Source organism: Maniola jurtina, chromosome 25 (genome assembly GCF_905333055.1).
Source record: "Maniola jurtina chromosome 25, ilManJurt1.1, whole genome shotgun sequence".
In the NCBI taxonomy this organism is placed as follows: domain Eukaryota; kingdom Metazoa; phylum Arthropoda; class Insecta; order Lepidoptera; family Nymphalidae; genus Maniola; species Maniola jurtina.
In genome coordinates this window covers 2,141,036-2,160,548 of record NC_060053.1, presented here as the reverse complement: position 1 = coordinate 2,160,548, position 19,513 = coordinate 2,141,036, and the positions used below count along the sequence as shown (strand labels likewise).

Here is a 19,513-nt window from a genome sequence, read left to right as displayed (position 1 = left end):
CTATTTAATGACTCCTAATAAATAATTTATTTTAGACACAGGCATCATCCCAATTACCACCACTAGATAGATACATCATCAGTTTACAAATCCAACAATTAACAATTAATAAGTGTATACAATAGGACCTACTTTAAACAGATTATTTGACTTTGACTTTGACTTTGACTTGGATTCCCGGCACGGGTTGGAATTTTATAATAATTTATATATTTCGTCTGGTCTAGTCTGGAAGGCTTCGGTCGTGGCTAGTTACCACCCAACCGACAAAGCCATGCCGCCAAGCGATTGCGTTCCGGTGCGATGCCGTGTAGAAACCAAAGGGGTATGCGTTTGATAAAAACTGGCATACCTTTTCCAGGTAACGCTTTCATCTTGCACCGCATCATCACTTACCACCAGGTGAGATTGCAGTCAAGAGCTAACTTGTATATGAATAAATAAATTAAAAATTTATAACACCCCCGACAAGTGAAGGTTACAGTAACTAGAAAAGAGCTGATAACTTTCAAACGGCTGAACCGATTATCTTATTTTATAGCTAAGAACACTCTCGATCAAGCCACCTTTCAAACAAAAAAATAACTAAATTAAAATTGGTTCATTAGTTTGGGAGCTACGATGCCACAGACAGATACACAGATACACACGTCAAACTTATATCACCCCTCTTTTTGGGTCGGGGGCTAAAACAAAAATCGCACGATTTGCTAAAAACCAAATAGGTAGGTATAAATTAGAGGGTTTGTTTTGGAAGCACCCCTCTGGTTCGCAAATCAAATTCACCCTGAGAGGTTGAGGGTGCCAGCCCATTGCATACACAAACAGTAAGGTGTTAACTTTCACACACAATATAAACATACAGACAAATTAGCACAAGTTTTTAACTGTACATAAAATATAAAAACAGTGACGTAAATGGTTTGTTTGTTGCTGTTAGATCCTTTGAGATTTTTATGGTTCCGTACCTCAAAAGGAAAAATGGAACCCTTATAGGATCACTTTGTTGTCTGTCTGTCTGTCAAGAAACCTATAGGGTACTTTCCGTTGACCTGGAATCATGAAATTTGGCAGGGTAGGTAGGTCGTATAGCACAAGTACAGGAATAAATCTGAAAACCGCGAATTTGTGGTCACATCATTTAAAAAAAAATTAAAAATATTTCTAATTTTCAAAGTAAGAACTATATCAAGTGGGGTATCATATGAAAGGGCTTTACTTGTACATTCTAAAACTGATTTTTATTTATTTGCATTTTATTTATACATATATGATATGCATTTGCATACAATATACATAATAGTTTTTGATTTATCGTGCAAAATGTTGGAAAAAATACCCGAGTACGGAACCCTCAGTGCGCGAGTCTGACTCGCACTTGGCCGGTTTTTTTATTTTTATACACAGGAAAATATACCCTTCCTTCCGTCAGGGAAAACGGAGAGGTTATGGGAAACGGAGAGATGAGGTACCCACTACAACCTATATTACTTCTAAAAAAAATTAATAAAGGCCACCATAACTCTACGTTGATTTGTCATTTCACAAGCATTATTTAAACCCTTTTAAAAACTAAAAAAAAAAATGACATCAAAAACGAAAATCCTAAAAAATTACAAAGCTGATTTTGCATGTGCAGCGATGTATTTCTGTGTTCTACAACTGAATATATGACTACTTATTCTAGAATCATTTATTTAGACGAGTGTAAATTAAAACTTTATAACAACCCCGACAAGTGAAGGTTACATTCACTAGAAAAGAGCTGATAACTTTCAAACGGCTGAACCGATTGTCTTGGATTATAGCTAAGAACACTCGATCAAGCCACCTTTCAAACAAAAAAAAAACTAAATTACAATCGGTTCATTAGTTTAGGAGCTACGATGCCACAGACAGATACACAGACACACACGTCAAACTTATAACACCCCCCTTTTTGAGTCGGAGGTTAAAAACGAATAGGTATGTAGTATATTGTATGGGATATTTTGAACCTTAAATATTTATGACAAGCTGATGCCCGCAGCTTCGCCCGCGTGGATTGGTCAGATCCCCTGCAGCATCAGGATTGCAGAGTTGGAGTCCAAATTTTTTATGAAACCATGTCGCAAAGTTTCTCTATCGATTAAAAAAGAAATGACGCAAATCGGTTCAGAAGTCTCGGAGATTTCGGTGTACATAGGTAGAAAAACACAACTCCTTTTTTGAAAGTCGGTTAAAAATGTAGCCTATGTTAATCCCGTCAAAATCGGTTCAGCCGTTCCGAAGATTAGCCTCTTCAAACAGACAGACAGACAGACAGACAGATAGACAAAAAATTTAAAAACGTATGATTCAGTTATAGTATCGTACAAATAACCATATGATCTTAATATGCGGTAGTTATTTCGAAATTACAGACAGACACTCCAATTTTATTTATTAGTATAGAAGTATAGATGGTCGAGAAGGTTAAAGCTTGTCTAAATGTGTAAACTGTAAAGGCAAGCGTGAAATTGATTGCGGGAATTTGTTATAGTGCACCTAAGACCTAAGTCCATAAATGATTTCCGCACTTAACAGGGCTCTCTCCGTCACTTGCTCCATACAATCGTAGTTCCAATTTCATTTGAATATTAAGCAACCAAAGTCCATGAAATTTTGCAGATATATTTTATTATAGAAACTAATATCTGTGTCTGTGGTGTTTTAGATTTTTCTAAAAATATGTAGTTTTAAAATTACAGGGGCTCAAAGATTTGTATGTAAATTTTTAAGACCGCGTAAGTTTGAAACCGAATATTTTAACAGAAATCTGGAAAACCACAGGCATAGATATTAGTTTCTAGAATATGTCTGCAAAATTTCATGGACTTTGGTTGCTTAATATTCAAATGAAATTGGAACTACGTTTGTATGAAGCGAGTGACGGAGAGACCCCTCTTAACTCAAACGTAGCACAGAAGTCACTAGGTTACTTGATTTATTTTCTACTATACTAGCACAGATACTAGGTACCTTCCTAGCGCAGTAGTGATCACAGTGGTCTAATTAATAAATGGGGGATCCTGGGTTCGATTCCTAGTAGGTGTAATCTGAACATTTATTCTTCCTATAATATTGTAGTTTCTGAGGAATTATAATAACAAAATTGTGGAGGTTAGTAGGAGAGCCAGAGTGAGCGACCCGCAGGGCACATAATTCGAAAAACCGATGGTCTTGGGGTGCAAAGATGCTAGAATGGCAACCTCGCACCAGAAGTATGAATTAGGTACCTACCTACCACTGAGTAGGGATTGTTTCCATTATTTATACATTATTATCAATAGATTTGTAAGTATACTATTTATAATCCATACTAATATTATAAATGCGAAAGTGTGTCCGTCTGTTTGTCTGCTACCTTTTCACGGCCCAACAGCTTAACCGATTCTGACGAAATTTGGTACAGGGTTAGCTTATATCCCGGGGACGGAAATAGGCTACTTTTTATCCCGGAAAATCAAAGAGTTTCCACGGGATTCCTAAAAACCCATCCGCTTAACCGATTTACAGAATTTTGGTACCGATGTAGCTTGATGTCCCTGTTATTGACATAGGTAACTTTTTATCCCGGAAAATCAAACAGTCCCCACGGGATCTTTAAAAACCTATATCTACGCGGACGAAGTCGATTAAAATAACCCTTTTACTAGATAAGACCTCGTAAATGTACCAACTTGATACATCGCGATGACTTGATATAGGTAGGTACATTAATAGATAAAATACAACTTTTTGTTTCTTTATAGGAAACTAGCGACCCGCCCCGGCTTCGCACGGGTGGACATTTATTTTTTCTATTTTCCGGGATAAAATATAGCCTATACGGATGCGGAAGAATCCCTCTAAGTAATGGTAAAAGAAATTTTGAAATCGGTCCAGTAGTTTTTGAGCCTATTCAATACAAACATACAAAAATACAAAGGTTTCCTCTTTATAATATTAGTATAGATGTATGCAAAGACAAATTATAAGGTAGGTAGTTTAAAACAGAACAGTGCAATGTCTCTATTAAAAACTATCATGAAACCCTCGTAAGATCGATCTAATATTATCGTAGTAGCAAATTCATTTCCCTAAATGACATTTCCTTGATAACGCCTGACACTGACAAGAGCACTGCATTAAAGTTTATGAAAAAAAAAGCAAAACAAACATGGCGGCCAAGATGGCGGCACGACAAAGGCGCCGCCGGTAGCGGCTCGGTTGGAATTCATAAATGATAAATTTAATATTATTTATGATGCGCTGGAACGACATAGAGATGCTAATACCGGATTTTGTGATTATAATTTAGTCGGTATACGGCTTCTGTGCATTGTGGCACCCATTTTGGATTAAGTGGAACGTGGAATAGATGGGTGTGACAAATAAAATGATTTTTCAGAGCGGCACTCACTACTTATACATTAGGTATCGATATTTCGAGATAAACGAAATAAAATTCAAGAAATAATACCCGAAACTCTATTATGAATACCATCACGGAAGGAATTTACTCGTACTTATTTATTATCATACGTATATTTTTGTGAACTAGTAGCTAGAGGTCAATTTCAATTTATTTTTTTAACTCTAAGTATGCAAAGTTTATTAAATTTCAGAAATGAATAATTAACAATTAATTTACAATTATAACATCTAAAATCTAAATTATTAAAATAATGAACCTAAAACTAAAAACCTTAAAAAATATAATATAATAACTAAAATAAATTGTTAAAGGAAGTCCCTTTAGGAAAGGTTCCGAAGATACTGGCAGCGTTCCCCCTTTGAATGGCTATACTAATTCTTTGCCCGAGGTCGCCTGTGATGTCGACTAACCTTTTTGATATTTCCCTAAAAAGGCTTAAAGCGCTAGGACCCCACGGACCAAGGGTCTCGACACCGAATGGGACAAAGTCATATTCGGAGGCTAGACCCCTGTATTTGCACACTTTCGCTTTTTCAGCCGCATTATCATTTTAAATTACAATCATTAATTGTTATATTTTCACGATGTTAATTACGCATAGATGGTTTATTGTATATTTTATAGTATAAATGATACTTAAAAATGTAACACGGAAAGAATTTACTTGTATCTACTTATTATGATACACATATTTTTGTGATCTAATAGGTAGATAGGTCGTTTCATATTACCTGAAGATATTCTCAATCATTAATTATTGCACTCATTTCTTTATATTTTTAAGATGTACTTAAATTACATATATATAGATGGCTTACTGTATATTTTACAAGTAATACCTAAAAATATAAATACAAAGAAGTTACGTTCTATACACAAATAAAACCTTACATAAACATTTATTTTATAATTAATGTAATGCTTATTACTCAATCATGCCGAAACAGGCTAAACGGATTTAAATAATAAAAACGTTATTATTTTTAACTTCTTTGCTACTGCATGCGTGCGTTAGTTAATTTAACGTAGACATTTTTGATAGCTTATTGTCAAAAATCGTTTATACACCATTACTTTGAATATGACAAAGTAACTATGTAATTTTGTCATCAAATCGACAAAGTTGTAACGTCAGTAATAATTAAAAATATACACAGTAAATTACGTGTCAATTTACTGTAAGCGTTTGTAATTAGCTATAGGTACTTACTGTATACAGGGTGTTTGGTAATTAGTATATAATGACGACACGTACCCATGCTACTTTGATCTGATAAATACAATTCTGAAGTAAAATGACGTAATAAAATTATAAAAATTTCTATACAAAATTTTAATTTTTTTATGTCCAAGTTTTCATGGCCCTAACTCACTGAGATCGTTGGCCATCTTTAGATAGGCCAAGGCCAACGATCTCATGAAAACTTTGACATTACTTTTTTTTTAAATTTTGTATGGATTTTTTTTTAATTTTATTTCGTCATTATACTTCAGCATTGTATTTACCAGATCAAAGTAGCGTGGATACGTGTCGTCTTTATATACTAATTAATTACCAAACACCCTGTATAAAATGAATGTACTTCATTACTATGATTATAAAAAAAAAAAAGACAATGTTTGTCATCAAGTCGAGAAATTAGGTAAGACAAAAAGGAATAATGCAACTAATAATTTTTATCGATACATCATTAAATAACCAGAAGACAAATTCTCACGGAAATAATATGAACAAACTTTAACTAATTCCGTAATAAATCATCAATCGCGAATATTATATAACATTTCGGAAACGTTTACCGACAAAATGTAAGCAAACACCGACGACGCGTGATCGTCATTTGTTACTATGAAAAGTTTTAATCCGATTATAATTATTCAGACTACTGTCAATACACTAGACATAATTCCCAGATACACGACCCGTTGAAATATAGTATGTGTAATACATATTTTTAACCCCCGACCCAAAAAGAGAGGTGTTATAAGTTTGACGTGTGTATCTGTGTATCTGTCTGTGGCATCGTAGCGCCTAAACGAATGAACCGATTTTAATTTAGTTTTTTTTGTTTGAAAGGTGGCTTGATCGAGAGTGTTCTTAGCTATAATCCAAGAAAACCGGTTCATCTGTTTGAAAGTTATCAGCTATTTTCTAGTTACTGTAACCTTCACTTGTCGGGGGTGTTATAAATTTTTAATTTACACTTGTTTAATAAACATTTCGCCTTTTTTAAATGTTTGTTATACAAAATATTAGATGTCCTGACAGATTTGTACTATCATCATTGTTATTTCTGTCTGGGGACAATGTACACCTTTCCAAAAGAGCGCCATCCCGATTCTCAACCAAGCTGAGCGACACCAAGATCGGATGTCAAATCAATGGAGTACTCATATGTGTAAATAGGTTGAATTATGCGGATGATATAATGATTCCAAATTCTTCGTTAAAACCTTAAAGGATTCAAAAAGTTACTGTCAGCCTGTGAGCATTACGCTAAAATAATCATTACAAGACTGATTTAAGGCTGAGGTCCGGAAAAAAAATCGCAGAAGTTATTTAAATGATAGAGTAGTTCAAATTGTATGGAAGTTAAAATACTTAGGACACATCCTAACAGAGAATCTCAAAGATGATAGTGACATTGAGAGAGAAATCAGAGCACTCTCGATCGGTTGCAATATGGTGTTGCAAAAATTTGGCAAATGAAAAAAATTAATCTTACCCTTGATCCAATATTTAAGTGATAGCAATGGCATATCATATTATAATCTTCAATTGTATATGTTCTTAAATGAAAATACTTACAATAGAATTTTTGAAAACTGTAAAGGACAGTCTAAAATTGATTGCCCTTCATATTTAAGAGGGCTCTCTCCGTCACTTGTTTCCACTCGTTTCATACAATCGTAGTTCCAATTTCATTTCAATATTAAGCAACCAAAGTCCATGAAATTTTGCAGACATATTCTAGAAACTAATATCTATGTCTGTGGTTTTCCAGATTTCTGTTAAAATATTCGGTTTCAAAGTAACGCGGTCTTAAATATTTCATAAAAAATCTTTGAGCCCCTGTAATTTTAAAACTATATATTTTTAGAAAAATCTAAAACACCACAGACACAGATATTAGTTTCTAGAATATGTCTGCAAAATTTCATGGACTTTGCTTGCTTAATATTCAAATGAAATTGGAACTACGATTGTATGAAACGAGTGACGGAGAGAGCCCTGTTAACGGTGGTAATATCACCTCCACGCAAATCCCTACCGATATAAAATATGATAGTTAATTTAGTGAGCAGCGCGTACGCCGGTGTTCTGACCTCAATTTCACGCGGTTGAAGGACCCTCATTTGGAAAAAATGTCCCTCATTATTCAGAGTTATCGGGGATAATTTTATAAACGATTTGAGGCGACATTGTTGAGCCCGCTATTCGATATACTACCTATATCCATACTAATGTTAAAAATGAGAAAGTATGTCTGTCTCTTTATCTGCTAGCTTTTCACGGTTTTGCTAGTTTAACCGATTTTGATGAAATTGGATACAGAGTTAGCTTACATCCCGGGGAAGGACATTCGGAATTCAGTCCGCTCCTCAACCGTTGAGCTTTCGAGGCTCGAGTTTGTATGTATGTTTGTTGCTCTTTCACGCAAAAACTACTGGACTAGTTAAAGTAGTAGCAACCAGTAATCCTATGGCTTATAACTTTATAAGTTACTAGATAATTCCCGCGACTTCGTCCGCGTGGATTTAGGTTTTTAAAAGTCCAGTGGGAACTCTTTGATTTTTCCCGGGCAAAAGTTGCCTATGTCAATTTCCGGGACGCAAGCAAGCTCTGTACCAATTTTCACATAAATCAGTTAAACACATGAGCCTTTAATAATCCCGTGGGAACTCTTTGATTTTCAAGTAGCATATGTCCGTCCCCGAGATATAAGGTATCTCTGTACCAAATTTCATTTGAGTCGGTTAAGCTGTTGGGCCGTAAAAAGGTAGCAAACAGACAGACAGACAGACACACTTTCGTATTTATAATATTAGTATGGATTTGTAGGAAGATGTTCTGGCACGCGCTGGCTCTCCCTCTATAAGTTAACCTTTCGTCAAAAGTAAAGGACTACAGATCAAAGAATCGGAACGCCGACTGTCAGTGTATGCGAGTGGTAATAAATCAATGATAGCACGCCGGTGACGGTCACCGAACGGGATTGAAAGGTTTCAATCAATAACTCGATGGTCAACCTACCCCGTTATTATACAGTACAGTTTTCACCTGACTGCGGCAAAGCCAAAAGGAAGGGTTATGATTTTAGCAGCCTATGTATGTATGTATGTATGTCTGTATCCAGATTCTGTGTGTTCCACCGTAGTGCCTAAACTACTGGGCCGATTTTGATGAATGAGGTATATTATGAAAGGGCTTTACCTGTAAATTCTAAAACAGATTTTTATTTATTTTTATGCATAACAATTATTGATTTATCGTGTGAAATGTCGGAAAAATACCCGAGTACGGAACCCTCGGTGCGCGAGTCTGACTCGCACTTAGTTGATTTTTTTAACAAAAATAGCGAGCAATTGAGCAGGCGGATTACCTGATGTTAAGTGATTACCGCCGCCCATGAATATTTGCAGTACCAGAGGAACCGCCAATGCGTTGCTGGCAATCGATTGATGATGATGATTAAATAGTATTGGCTGCTCTAATGAACGCATAGATAGCTAGGAAGGTACCCCTCAAGGAAGTTTTACCCGATATAATCGATCGCAGGTATTGTCCGGCTTCACATAGCACCCAGTGACACGTTGGCCGACTTATAACGTAACTAGACACCGGCAGGTGACACGTCACTAGGTCAAAGTGATGGACACTTCGATTTTGTTGGATTTTTCGAAAATGAGCTGATAGTCAAATGACGGGTAATATCTTAGAGGATAGTCTAGTTGTTTTTTCTAAAATTTTTCTTAGTCCATTTGCCTACTTTATTCTTAACCCCCGACCCAAAAAGAGGGGTGTTATAAGTTTGACGTATGTATCTGTGTACAAATGAACCGATTTTAATTTAGTTTTTTTTTTGTTTGAAAGGTGGCTTTATCGAGAGTGTTCTTAGCTATAATCAAATAAAATCGGTTCAGCCGTTTGAAAGTTATAAGCTCTTTTCTAGTGACTGTAACCCTCACTTGTCGGGGGTGTTATAAATTTTTAATTAACACTTGTTTCATAGTCCATTTGCCTACTTTATTCTTGAAATATTGTTTCGGGTGATAACGTTTTCACCCCCTCAAACGTTTAAAAAATGAGACAATTTTGATCTCATTAGATTCAGTTCACCTTAATCAATATCGAGCCTCAATAGCTCAACCGGTAAAGGAGTGGACTGAAAACCTGTGCTGAAAACCGAAAGGTCGACGGTTCAAACCCCGCCCGTTGCACTATTGTCTACTACTCCTAGCACAAGCCTGACGCTTAGTTGGAGAGGAAAGGGGAATATTGGTCATTTAACATGGCTAATATTCTTTATAAAAAAAAAAATATTGTACAAAAATCTTTTTTATTATTTATACATTTCTATGTCTTCTTTATATTCAAGGGGTAATACTTCAAATACTTCAAAAAGCAACACACAATTACCTAATAAAATGCATATTTTTGTTGGATCTTAGCCATGTCTTAATCCTCCCATACAAAAGACATCAACGCGTTATATTACTCGTATCACTCCAATCTACATTTCGTCATGTACAAAGTTTCATAAAGGTGACTTCTTTCTTGTTTAGGGCTGAGTAGATCCTTGAATTTCAATAAAAGGACTTAACCAATATAAAACACTAAACTTGCCTATTTAAACAATATTATATAATGAATATAGTCAGTCGGCGAAGGAGTCCTTAATAAAAGCTTTTTTTAGTTATTACTTTGATTTCCCGGCATAAAAAGTTGCTTAATTCATGGTATAAGCTAACTCCATTCATCCATACTAATATTATAAGTGCGAAAGTGTCTGTCTGCTACCTTTTCACGGCCCAACAGTTTAACCGATTTTGACGAAATTTGGTACAGAGTTAGCTTATATCCCGGGGACGGACATAAGCTACTTTTTATCCCGGAAAATCAAAGAATTCCCACGGGATTCCTAAATACCCATCCGCTTAATCGATTTGCATGAAGTTTGGAACCGAAGTAGCTTGCATCCCTGCGATTGACACAGGCAACTTTTTATCCCAAAAAATCAAGTAGTTCCCATGGGATCTCTAAATACCCAAATCCACGCAGATCAAGTCGCGGGCTTCCTCTAGTTTCAACTATTTACACATTTATAACTAGCTGATGCCTGCAGCTTCGCCCGCGTGGATTGGTCAGATCCCCTGCAGCATCAGGATTGAGGAGTTGGACTCCAAATTTATGAAACAATGTCACAAAGTTCCTCGATCGATTAAAAAAGAAATGACGCAAATCGGTTCAGAAATCTCGGAGATTTCGGTGTACATATGTAGAAAAACACAACTCCCTTTTTGAAAGTCGGTTAAAAAAGTAGCCTATGTTACTCTCTGGTCAATTCTCTACTTGTCTGTGAAAATCCCGTCAATATCGGTTCAGCCGTTCCCAAGATTAGCCTTTTCAAACAGACAGACAGACAGACAAAAATTTTAAAAACGTGTGATTCAGTTATAGTATCGTTCAAATAACCATATGACCTTAGTATGCGGTAGTTATTTCGAAATTACAGACAGACACTCCAATTTTATTTATTTAGTATAGATATATGTACTTTTTTTAATTGAAAATATTAAAATAAAAGCTAGCCTTATCTAATTACTATACAAATCATGTCCGCGTGGAATAGTGCCAAGAATACTGGCTGCATTTCCGCGCTGGACAGCCAGGCTGATCCGTTGCGCAAAAAATGAGCCAGCCCTTCCGTCACCCGAAGAGGCTATTAATCGCGGCGAATTGTCTCGTAATTTTTTTTTAGCACTAAGACTCCATGGCCCCAGGGTCTCCACGGCAAACGGAACAAAAATGTAACTCTCGATAAGAGAGACATACGCCGCTTGCCGTTTTTAACCCCCGACCCAAAAAGAGGGGTGTTATAACTTTCACGTGTGTATTTTGTGTACATCTGTCTGTGGCATCGTAGCTCCTAAACTAATGAACCGATTTTAGTTTTTTTTTTTTTTTGTTTGAAAGGTGGCTTGATCGAGAGTGTTCTTAGCTATAATCCAAGAAAATCGGTTCAGCCGTTTGAAAGTTATCAGCTCTTTTCTAGTTACTGCAACCTTTATTTGTCGCGGGTGTCATTTACACTTGTAAGCCATAATATTATTGGATATAAGGATAGATTAACTTTATTATTTGGCACAAGTTAAAATCTGATTCGGCGACCAAATATCCCCGTATCTAATCTAGGATTGACTCTTACATTAAAAAAAATACAATAAAAAAAGAACAATTAATTATAACAAAAGGATAACGCACATACAAAATAAGGGATGCCAATAAAAATGGAATATTTACAATAAAAATAAAAGTTTATAAAAAAGTATCCAGCTGCTGTCGTTACGCGTCTAGGGTGCGAGCGTGAGGCAAATACACCTAATGTTGTAAGTGTGAAAGAGAGAAGTAGAGGGATTAAGGATTAATTTTAGACCGACATTAAAATTGGACTCTAAATCAAATAGGTCGCAAGTCGTTAATTTTGTTTACGGATTTTTTGACGACTTTTATTAGACTGTTCGGAATTTTTGGAAGAGGAAGCCCGCCGGTGACTAAGGTTGAAATCTATAGAGCGTACTTTGAAGTGTAAATTAACAATTTATAACACCCCCGACAAGTGAAGGTTACAGTAACTAGAAAAGAGCTGATAACTTTCAAACGGCTGAACCGATTTTCTCGGATTATAGCTAAGAACACTCTCGATTAGACTTGCAACGAATATTCGGTTACTATTCGGTATTCGGCCTATTCGGCTGCTTTTTTTATAATCGGCCGAATACCGAATATCTACATATTATTCGGCCGAATACCGAATACTTAAATAATTATATTTTGTCATAGAGAAATAATTGGTAAAAAGAAAAATTAAAATCGATTGATTACGTATATATTCATATTTTCATTTCTGTTATAATCATTTAAGTAGTCATTGGTGCATAACACAGGTACATAATCATCTTCTGAATTGGAAAAATGGAGGATACTATGTATTTGAATTATTGTGGTAATCAAAATTTATAAAGGTAAGGTTCTCATTTCTTTTTAACCCCCGACCCAAAAAGAGGGGTGTTATAAGTTTGACGTGTGTATCTGTGTATCTGTGTGTCTGTGTATCTGTGTATCTGTCTGTGGCATCGTAGCGCCTAAACGAATGAACCAATTTTAATTTAGTTTTTTTTTGTTTGAAAAGTGGCTTGATCGAGAGTGTTCTTAGCTATAATCCAAAAAAAAATGGTTCAGCCGTTTAAAAGTTATCAGCTCTTTTCTAGTTTTCTTGTAGAAAAGAAGGTTAGATAACCCTTAGGTTCAAAATATTCAAGTGTCAATTGACAAATGTCAAGCTGTCAAGATGGACGTTGCCTAGATATTCATAATTATTTATTTGAAAATGATGTTTTGTAAAACTCAGATACTTTGGATCGTAGGCGCGGAATAGTCCAAGAAAATCGGTTCAGCCGTTTGAAAATTGTCAGCTCTTTTCTAGTTACTGTAACCTTCACTGGTCGGGGGTGTTGAAAACTTTTAATTTACACTGGTATAATCATTTATTAAGTAGTCATTGGTACATAAAACAGGTACATAATTTAATAAGGAGCGCGAAACAATCACGTCTGTACAAGTTTTTGGCGCTAAAATCCAGCCGAATACTTTGGCCTAATATTCGGCTATTCGGCCAGGGGCCTCGCCGAATATTCGGTATTCGGTATACTGCCGAATATACTATTCGTTGCAAGTCTACTCTCGATCAAGCCACCTTTCAAACAAAAAAAAAAACTAAATTAAAATCGGTTCATTAGTTTAGGAGCTACGATGCCACCGACAGATACACAGATACACAGATACACACGCCAAACTTATAACACCCCTCTTTTTGGGTCGGGGGTTAAAAACGAGATAGATTTATGCCAGCTATATAACGCTATCTCGTTTTAACAGTGTCCTAAGTCTGAGCAAAGTCAAAGTGTGCTCTATAGATCTCAGGTTGAAATCTATGGAGCGCACTTTGACTTTGCTTAGACTTAAGTTTCAGTTAAAACGAGACAGATTTATACCAGCGATATAACGCTGTCTCGTTTTAGCGGTGTCTTAAGTCTGAGCAAAGTCTAAGTGCGCTCTATAGATCTCAGCCTCAGTCTAAGTTTTTGATCTGGACCGGTTATGATAAAATTGGGAGCGCATTTTATAGGAATGGTAGGTTGTCACACTTTCAAATCAAATCAATGAAAATCTCTACATAGTATTAAAAAAAAAGTCGCTGTCCCTCTGTACGCTTAGATCTTTTAAGCTACGCGACGGATTTTAATGCGGTTTTCATCAATATGATTTAAGAGGAAGGTTTATACATATAGTTTAATATTGGTTTGTATTAATTTGTTGAAATATGACGATAATTGTTCAAGGTGTCGGAAGAAACCAAGCCCAGTGAGAGCGTTCATTTGAGATAAGTGCTATATCACTTAAAAACTCCCCCTTACCTCAAGGAGAAGTTTAGTTTTCTTGGAGTGCAAACCGACCGAGTCACAAAACGAAGTTCTATGGCAACTCATTTACTGTGCGAGCTGTTGAACTTTGGAATGCCCTACCATTGACCATACGCAAATCAAAGTCACTAGACTCCTTTAAAACTGCAGTGAAGAATCATTATCTTACAAATTTAAGACGACAATCATATTTTAGTTTTTCCTTAATCCTTAAGTACGATTATAGAGTATATATTAGTCTATTTTATTAGTATATTGGTATTATACATAATATTTAATACATGTATTAGTGGTTTATGTATTAGTATGTATCAGTTATTTGAATGTAAGTATGTTTATTAGTATATTACACACCACCTGCAGTCTAATTTTCCTTATACTTTCCAATCTTTAAGGTTGCCTGGTAGAGATCGCTAATTAGCGATAAGGCCGCCTTTTGTATCTTCCCTCTGTCTGTGTTTTGTATTTTTTAATGTAATCCTTCTTGTGGTTGTGCAAATAAAGTGTATTTATTATTATTATTATTATAAGTGATTTAGTGCCGTTAGGTAGAGGTACAATGTCGCGTAGAAACTTAGATTCAACATAACTTCATAATCACCTCATACCTGAGTTAATTAACAAAAGAAGCTAATTTTAAACCTAATTAGGTACTTTACAAATGTCAGAATCTACGAGTAGTAATGTTTTTATTTAAGAGGGTTTTATTCGTAGTGCGCTCCAGACAAACGTAGTTTTACAGTTCAAAGACGAAGTATTGATCTTATTTCGTAGCTGGTTACGAGAAATTGGTTACGAACGTGGACGGAACCGTTTTGGCTCTCATTTTGAATACCTACTAACCAATCAAACTCAATTAAATGTATACCTATACATATTTTTAGAAACTACTTAATTGTAATATCTGTCTGTGGGTTTCCAGATTTTCGTTGAAATACATAGTTCAATTTCAAAGGTACAAGGTCTCAAGAATTTGCAAAGAAATTTTTAAACTCGTGTAACTTTAAAACTAGTTGAACAAAATGCATTTATTTGTTGTCAAAAATAAACAACAAATGAACGCATTTTCTTTCTTTCTTTTACAGACTTTTAAAACCTGATAAAGTAAGTAGAACGTATTCACAAAATAACATCGAGAATACGTTTGTATGAAGCGAGTGACGCAAAGGCGCCGTTAATTAAATAAAACAAGCTAATTTAAAATCTAATTACTTTACAAATGTCAGAATTTTTCGAGTAGAAATGTTTTTTGTTGAACACAAAAATGGTGTGAAGCTGTGCTTGTTAAAGATAATAAGAATGTACTTATACCTACTTACGAGTGACGCCTAACTTATTTTAATAAAACATAATAATCACTAGGTACCCATATTATAAATACAAAAGTGTGGTTGTGTTTTAGGGTTCCGTACCTCAAAAGGAAAAACGGAACCCTTATAGGATCACTTCGTTGTCTGTCTGTCTGTCCGTCTGTTGTGTCTATCAAGAAAACCTGTAGGGTACTTCCCGTTGACCTAGAATAATGAAATTTGGCAGGTAGGTAGGTCTTATAGCACAAGTAAAGGAATTGATCTGAAAATCGTGAATTTGTGGTTAGAGCACCAAAAAAAATTAAAATGTGTTTCAATAAGAAAACTATACCAAGTGGCGTATCATAATATGAAAGGGCTTTAGGTACCTGTACATTCTAAAACAGATTTTTATTTATTTTCATGCATTATTTTCATATTTTTGATTATCGTACAAAATGTCGAAAAAAATATCCGAGTACGGAACCCTCGGTGCGCGAGTCTGACTCGCACTTCGCCGGTTTTTTTGTTGTTTTATTGGTTTGTTGGTTTTCCCTTCAATCACGTGTCGCAACGAAGTAACGGATTTTTTTTGCATGGGAATCAACGCGGACGAAGTCGCGAGCTTTAGTTAAGTAGTTAATGTATTAACAGGTACCTATTCTAAAAATCTAAGTGATAGTGAAAATGGCATTGAATTTCCCTAAAAGCTTTAAAATTTATACCTATTAAAGGTCTTAGAAGAATAAAGTTAAAAAAATAAAACATAAAGCATTCATAATAACCACAAATATTGTTAATTAATCATCATAAGCTTAATTTACTTAAAGGTTAACTCTCTATTTGATAAGTAAAAGTTAATAAATAAATAAAAGCAGTAGTAAGCACTAATGCAATGATGGATCTAGGCATTAAGTTAGGCATTACTGTGGTTAGATACGGCGCGAGACTTGGCGGCTTCCTTTGAAGATTACAGTGGCAATATACGTCCACTTATCTGTTATTAAGTGAAATCTATTTTTTAGGGTTCCGTACCTCAAAAGGAAAAAAGGAACCCTTATAGGACCAATTCGTTGTCTGTCTGTCAAGAAAAGGGAATTAAAACTTACCCATAGCGTATTTTCCGTTGACCTAGAATCAAAGGCAGGTAGGTAGGTCTTAATATTATAAAGGCGAAAGTTTGTATGTGTGTGTGTGTATGTTTGTTACTCCTTCACGCAAAAACTACTGGACGGATTGGGCTGAAATTTAGAATGGCAATAGATTATATCCTGGATTAGCACATAGGCTACTTTTATCCCGGAAAATCAAAGAGTTCACACGGGAATTTTAAAAAACCTACATCCACGCGAACGAAGTCGCGGGCATCAGCTAGTATATCATAAAGTACAGGAAAAAAACCTGAAAACCGTGAATTGGTGGTTAATGACAATGTTTTTACCAACACTTCAAGGAAACTTCTAAATAATTTTTAAATACATATCAAAAATTTCCAGTTTCGGCAAGATTTGAACGTGCGTCTTCTGGATTCGCGCCCGACGCTCTGACCGCTAAGCCACGGTTTCGCTTACCTATTGCCAGTGACGAAATATTAAAATGTAATGAAAAAATAATTACTTACTTAGTTTACTAAATCACATGTAGATAGCGTTGCGTCATTAACTTGCAATGTTGCACATAAAAGTGTTATAATCATCGATGTATATGGATGGGCCCTTCGGAGATAAAAAACGCGCTCAAAAAGTCAAGAGAAATTGCAAAAGTCTCTTGACTTTGTCAATGACGATGACGTAAGATTCAAGCGTATTTTTGCGGACGGAATTGTATGGGAAAGGCTAATCCATATACATCGATGGTTATAATATGTTAGTATAAGGAACCCTTCATGTGTGAGTCTGACTCGCACTTGGCCGGTTTTTTTGCAAATATTATATACGTAGGGTATCTAAATGCCTGATAAAATAATTGTAGTAACTTATCAACTTCAACTTTCCGGGGTCCGATCCCGGGCACGCACCTCTAACTTTCCGTAGTTATGTGTGTTTTAAACAATTAATATCACTTGCTTTAACGGTGAAGGAAAACATCGTGAGGAAACCTGCATGCCTGAGAGTGACCATAATATTCTCAAAAAAGTGTGACGTTATGCTTATGTGCTCATTCTCAGTAGTGCGCCGGCAGCTGGTTACTTAACTGTTTTGAACTGTAACACCGAAGTATCAAATAAGTAGGATAGGTAGGTATAGTGTGAAATCGTCAAGAGATGGAACATATTCCCAGTAACCTCAGTCGCTATTCACTCTCAAGTTATTATAATATAACCATGCAAATCCCATCGATTCGTTGCTCTATTGCGGCGTGATTAAAGGACAAACCAACAAATTAACACTTTCGCATTGATAATACGGGTAGTGATAACAGCTGTTATAGCTTAGTATAACAGAACAAGATTTCAGAAACACAGAATCAAAACTTAAACTCGTCTAATTAAAACAACTAACAAGCGCGTTCTCCCACATAAACGGGAGATAGGTAGCTCGCGCACCCCGCGGGGGTGGATAAGCGGCTTATGGAGGGGGGAGAGGGGCCTGTTTTGATTATTTCCAAGGATGTCTTCTTGGCACGTAAATTATGCACCGCTGTGTCGAGTTTCCCTTGTCAGGTTACTGGATTGCTGATATTTTATTTATGGCGTCTTACAACCGACATTATTATTTATAACACTACTTCTAGTAAGGTCTAAAACATGTATTCCACACAAAGACTAAAGAGGACTGCATTGTTATGCAGTCCTCTTTAAAAAAAAAAGAAAAAAAAAGGTCTCTTTAAAGGAAGGTCTTTTTTAAGGTTGTCTCTTTAAAGGATGTAATCTTACCAAAGTAAGCGTGTCAGTACTTATTACCACCTATTACCAAAAGTTAGTTTACCTAGGTAAATGCAAAATACCATTTATGTCTTATGATAGAACAAAATTAGCTCCATAACATACAAGTATAAGTTGTACACCTTCAAAGCAAGAGTGACTAGGTATCTTCTAGGCAAGCGCGATCCAACCTAGACCTTTTTTTTTTTTCTTTAAATCTGGCTTTACTCTGATTAGCCAATGTCAAGTTTGTGATATTTTCAAGTTATTGAATTTATACAAGTATGGGCTCCGTCTGCGCCGGCGCCTGCCGACATACGCGCGGCGCCCCTTTCGAGCGCTTCCCAGTCAGTTCCACCACCAAAAAACACCAACTAACACAAAAACCAGCCACTCTTAACAAAAAAAACACTCCAAACAAGCACAGCACGCGCGCCAGCAAACGCCATCACAGACGAAGTCCAACCTAGACCTGTTTCTCAGGCATGATTGTTGCCTATCACAGAATAAAAAAAAACTGGCCAAGTGCGAGTCAGACTCGCGCACTGATTTTTTTCAACATTTTGCACGATAAATCAAAAACTATTATGCATAAAAATAAATAAAAATCTGTTTTAGAATGTACAGGTAAAGCCCTTTCATATTATGATACCCCACTTGGTAAAGTTATCTTACTTTGAAAATTGAAACATATTTTAATTTTTTTTTAATGATGTGACCACAAATTCGCGGTTTTCACATTTATTCCTGTACTTGTGCTATAAGACCTACCTATCTGCCAAGTTTCATGATTTTAGGTCAACGGGACTATACCCTGGCCTATAGGTTTCTTGACAGATACGACGGACAGACAGACAGACCCTATAACCCTATACCTTTCGTTGGCACGACACATAATACATACATAATACACTGTTTAAGTTAAGTTAGTTTTTAAGTTTTATATTTTAAATTTTATATTTTAGGTTTTATATTTTTTATTTTTATTTTTTATTTTTAGTTTTGTATACTTAAGCGCCATTATTTGTAATACTATGTTTATGTGTCGGTTTCAACGAATAAATTTTATTCTATTCTATTCTATTCTATTCTATAAGGGTTCCGTTTTTCCTTTTGAGGTACGCAACCCTTAAAATGCTCGTAAGTAGTTTATATTAATAGGTAAGTATGTAGGTATAGATTAGCAGGTATGGTTATGGATTTTTTGGGACAAATTAT

The 19,513-nt window shown here is 35.6% G+C and overlaps 1 protein-coding gene across 1 annotated transcript in view; it reads right to left on the bottom strand.

Moving 5' to 3' along the window:
* Positions 1–19,513, bottom strand: part of LOC123878036 (homeobox protein OTX1) — a 75,152-nt gene that overhangs the window by 25,650 nt on the left and 29,989 nt on the right. The window lies entirely within an intron of this gene.